The following is a 5,709-nucleotide window of genomic DNA, read 5'->3' as shown; positions in this document are numbered from 1 at the left end:
GGTGACCTGCACCAGCCGGCCTAACGCCTCTCATACGCTCCACCAGTAAAGGCAGCCCCAGTAAACTGAGTCGGTAAAAGCCACACCACTAGACTCGAGAATCTCTGCTGTACGGAGCATCCGCTAACATCTGTCAAGAAAACCCTGGGCATCCTCGCCCTCAGCACCACTGAATGTCGGAGGCTGGAGTCTACCAAACCTCTCAAGACGACGTTGCTCATCCTCGGGCATAGCTGGAACCCTGAACTCCTGCACTGGTGCAACTGGCTGAGCTGGAGGTGCCTCTGGAGTCTGTAATCCCTGCACTACCTACTCAGGCGTGCGAGCAGCGGGGGTCTGATTGCCTCCCCCAGCCTGCGAAGTAGCTGCTGCTGTGGTGGCTGAAACGACCTGAGCCAGGCCAGTGCAAACTATCAAAATCTGAGCCAGAGTCTCCTAAAGACCAGGAATCACGATGGGCACAGCTGGTGCCTGAACTGGTGCTGCTGGAGCCTGATCCTGAGCTGGGGCAACTGGTGGATCAACAGGTGCTGCCCCTGCTGCTCTGCCTCTGCCATGACCACGATCGCGTCCACGGCCTTTGGTGGTCTCAGTGGGTGGTACTGGTGGTCATCCACCTCGTCCAGTAGTTCGTGTCCTCACCATCTGTGAGAGAATAGAATAAAAAGAAGTTTAGTACTCGGATCAACAAATTCGCACGACAAGAATTTCAAGAATGTGGAGTTTTCCTAAAGGTTCTGCAGCCTCTCGAGGATAAGTACAGACGTCTCCGCACCGATCCACGAGACTCTACTAAACCAGCTCATGACTCGTGAGACCTAGTAACCTAGGCTCTGATACCAACTTGTCACGACCCAATTCCCAACCCGGTCGTGATGGCGCCTCTCGTGAAGACAAGGCCAGCCAGAACAACGCAAACACCTCTTTTAGAGAAATTAATTAATAATAACAAATCTAACACATGCTCTACATAGTTGATAATGCGGAATCAGCGATCATAACAAGGAAAACCATCCCGACACAGCCCAAACCGGGGTGTCACAAGTCATGATCTACTACAGAGTTGCTACAAGTCTAAGATATAGAATATCTGATACAATAGTCTGAAGGAATTGAAATAACATAAAATAGGGGAGTCAAGGGGCTGCGGACGTCAAACAGCTACCTCGAAGCTCCAACTCGCTCCTGGTCCAGAAAGAATATCAGTGCTCAGGTGCGGACTCTGCTATGCCTGAATCTTCACACATGGTGCAGGGAGTAATATGAGTACTCTGACCCAGTGAGTAATAATAATAAATAATAACTGAAGGCATGAAAACACATAAGTGCACAAGGCAATTCTATATCAGACAGTAAATCACTTTAAGCAGTAAAACAGTAAAAATTCAAATGAAATCTCCTTTTAAAAAAAAGGTAACTCAGATAAAATGACAAGTAAATAGTGAGTAGAAATCTGCCCCTCGGGCCCAGTATCAATCGCTCAGAACAGTATCAGCCCCTCGGGCTCAGTATCAGTCTCTCAACACAATATCAGCCCCTCGGGGTCACTCTCAAATCACATGGGTACCCGCACTCACTGTGGGTGTGCAGACTCCGGAGGGTCCCCTTACGACCCAAGCGCTATATCAAAAATATCGAAATTCACGAAATTTGCAAAACCCGAGCCCTGGGCCCACTTCTCAAAAATCAGAAAAATTAACATCATCGGATTCCTTATCTCGCCACGAGTCTATACATACCAAAAACTCCCAAATCCGAGCTCAAATGACCCATCAAAACCCAATTTGAAATATCAAATTCCAAGCCCTAGCTTTTCCCCCCTTTTGATGAATTTTCATGAATTTCTAGGTTAATTCTACCATTAAATCATGTATTTAGGTCATAGAACTCACCTCCAATCACACCTAGTCGAAATCACCTTCAATTTCCGTCCAAAAGCTCTTAAAGTTGCTCAAAAATGGTGGAAATAAACCTTTGCTCGCGGAACAAAATGAGCTTTAAAAACCCTTCTCTGATCAGTCATTTTCGCATCTGCGACAAATGAACCGCACCTGCGGTTACTGCTTCTGCGGTTTTCCCTCCGCTTCTGCGGATCTTTACTGTGCCCAGGACCGCTTCTACGGTCAATCTCCGCTTCTGCGGACACCGCTTCTGCGGTCAAGCCATCTGCTTCTACGGAATTTCTCCAAATGGCCAACACCCGCACCTGCGATCCCCTATTCGCATCTGCGGCCCCTTTTCTGCAGATGCAGAAATACCAGATACCAGCAATCTTCAGAAATGCGTCAAGTCCAAAATTCATCTTGATGGCCATCCGAAATCACCCCGAGGCCCCCGGGACCTCAACCAAAAGTGCCAATCCATCCTAAAACACCATTCAAACTTGCTCCAATCATCAAAACACCACAAAAAACACCAAAACCATCAAATTACATCGGATTCAAGCCTAAGTTCTTCTAAAACTTCCGAAATATGCATTCGATCAAAAACCCGACCAAAACATCTCCGAATGACCTGAAATTTTGCGCACACATCCCAAATCACCTAACGAAGCTACAGCAACTCTCAGAATTCCATTCCGACCCTCGGATCACAATCTCACCTATCAACCGGAATTCACCAAAATACTAACTTCGCCAATTCAAGCCTAATTCTACACCGGACCTCCAAAATCACTTCCGATTGCGCCCCTAAGTCATAAATCATCCCCCGAAGCTATACGAATCACCGAAAATCTCATCCCAGCCCTCTAACTCATAAGTCAACATCCGCTTGACTTTTCCAAAACAAACCTTCCTTAAAGAGACTAAGTGTCTCATTTCCTTCTAAAACCAATCCAAATCAACTCGTTCACACAAGACTCTTATAATGAAGCATGAAGAAGCAGAAAATGGGAAAAACGTGGCGGTAACTCACGTGACGACATGTCGGGTCGTCACAATATCATCATTAATCATCCATTGCGTAACTACAAGCAAAATTGCAGTTCTAGTCAATGGATCAGTTACACCCTTTTTTAGTCCAAGTAGGGGTATCAGACAAGGGTGCCCCCTGTCCCCTTACTTATTCATCATGTGCATGAAAATGTTCTCACGGCTAATCTGTCACCAAGTTGATACCCACAATTGGGATCCAATCTATCTCAGCCCTAACAACCAGGGTATCTCTCATTTATTCTTTGCGGATGACCTTACACTCATGGGCAAGGTCAACAAGAAATGCTGCAATACCATTAAGAGAAGTATCTCCTACTTTTGCTCATTATCAGGTCAAAACATCAACTACTCCAAATCAAAAATAATCTTTTCCAACAATTGCCCCATCCCCATAACAAAAGAAGTTGCAAAAGATCTTAATCTTACTGTGAGCAAATCCTTTGGGAAGTACCTTGGTTTTCCTATCCTTCAAAACAATCCAAAACCAAATGACTACCAATTCATTATTGATAATATGTACAGGAAATTATCCTCTTGGAAAGCTAACTTTTTAAATATAGCAGGACGTACCACTCTTGCATCTTCCACCCTCAGTGCCATCCCGAGTCATGTAATGCAATATACCCTTCTCCCCACTAAAACTCTCAAACTTATTGACCGTATCCAACGAAATTTTATCTGGGGCACCACGAATGAACACAAAAAAGTCCATTATATAAATTGGGCAACGGTGACTAAAAGCAAGGAAGAGGGGGGACTCGATTTAAAAGATGCCACCTCAAAGAATCTTCTTGCCCTAAGTAACCTTGCTTGGAGAATAATTACAAATCCCACAGCTCTTTGGTGCGAAATTATCATTCTCAAATACACAAGGAGTAAAACCTTAAACCACCTCCTTCATTTGGAAGAATATCTTAAAGGGATGGTCTATATGCGCTAAAGGCATTACTTGGCAGCCATGCAAAAATTCAAACCTTAATCTTTGGTCAACCAATTGGATTCCTAACCTCCTGCCCTTAAGTGAAAGTGTCGAAGGCCCTCTAAATCAAAATGATCCTTCCTTAAAAATAAGAGATATTATTACCAACGGGCAATAGGACCTCTCGAAACTCTCCTTCCAATTACCCCCTACTATAATGGATAATATTCTTCAAATCCCCATGCCACTCCACAACTTTAAAGACACCCTCATATGGAACAAAAACTCTAGTGGCCAATACTCTAGCAAATCTTGTCTTAATATCATCAAACCCTACATAAGGCATCAATACGAGTTCATGTGGATTTGGAAATTCAAGTGCCCTAACAAGATGAAGTACCTTCTCTGGCAATGTCTCCACAACAGTCGTCCATGTAGGAAATATCTAAATCACATAGGGATCAATATCAATAAAGATTGCCCTGCCTGTAAAACGGAAGAGGAATCTATAGAGCATATTTTTATCAATTGCCCCTTAGTGCAACCTCTTTGGCTAAAGCTTGTTATCTCCATTCCCCCACTAACTCAAAGCCAACACTGGCTCATCACTATTAATAATTTAACACCACCAAACAGAACACCTCATTTAGAATGGCGAAACCTATTTCCATTTCTAATCTGGGGTATTTGGACCAACCGTAATCAAAATAACATTAATAACCTCAATAGGAAACCTTGTCAAAAATCCATGTATAACCATGCTATCGAATTCCATTTCTGTAACAATAACAACCCCTTTTTTCATGACACTAAAATAACTCCAGTAAAATGGTATGCTCCCCAAAAAGGTTGGTATAAACTCAATATAGATGGTGCATGGACGAAATCTGAAGGTGGAATAGGGGGTGTATTCAGAAATAGCTTGGGAAAATGGATAGTAGGATTCCAAAAGAAATGCTATGCTCTATTTCCACTCCATACAGAACTTCAGGCGCTCTTGGAAGGACTTCTACTGGCCAAAAAATACAACCTCTACCCTCTTGAAGTGGAAACGGATTCAACGGAGGTAATCAACGTAATAAAAAATGGTCATACAGTCCTCACTAACCTAATCCTCTCTTGCAGGTCATTAATGCTCCAGGAGAAGGGCCTCCAACTTCAACATAACTTTAGAGAAGGGAATGCTGTCGCTGACACCCTAGCTAAGGAAGCAAAAAAGATTACTACAAGTAATTTCAACAAAGGAAAGACCAGGATGCTAGCAGAACCGCCATTTTGTGTACAAGAACTTTTGGAAAAAAATATGAGTGCGGACAGTCTATGCTTAAAGAAAATTTCCACTTCTTTATGTAATATGTTTAAGGCATTAGGAAACCAGAATATAGCATATGATGGTAGTAGTTTTCATCACCCAGCCAGTACTATGAGTTGTAATATGCTGAACAATATCTAGCTTTATAATATATAAGTATCTTATTAATGCTCAATAAAAAGAAATTGCATTCACGTGTTCCAGAAAGAAGAGTTTGAATTCTCAAATAACTCTATATATAACACGTGATCTTCTTTTTATTTTATTTTTCTTTCTGTTTGGAGAAAAGGCTATACATCGACGTAATATGTTATTTATCGCAAACTTTGATTATTTATATCTCTACATAAACGAATCGCTTCCGTTCGTCGTGAATGTGCTGTTGAAATATTCTTTAATTTCAGCCGCTGCTTTATTTCCACACATGATTATCTTATTTGTTGTGTTTCTATCATTGTCAAAATATGAGTATATTCATGAACCTACCCTTGTAAGTCAACCCGCAATCTCCTTCACTTCGATTTCATGTCTAAGCAATTCCT

The sequence above is a fragment of the Nicotiana attenuata genome, unplaced genomic scaffold, assembly GCF_001879085.1.
Source record: "Nicotiana attenuata strain UT unplaced genomic scaffold, NIATTr2, whole genome shotgun sequence".
Lineage (NCBI taxonomy): Eukaryota > Viridiplantae > Streptophyta > Magnoliopsida > Solanales > Solanaceae > Nicotiana > Nicotiana attenuata.
This window is presented reverse-complemented; position numbering follows the sequence as displayed.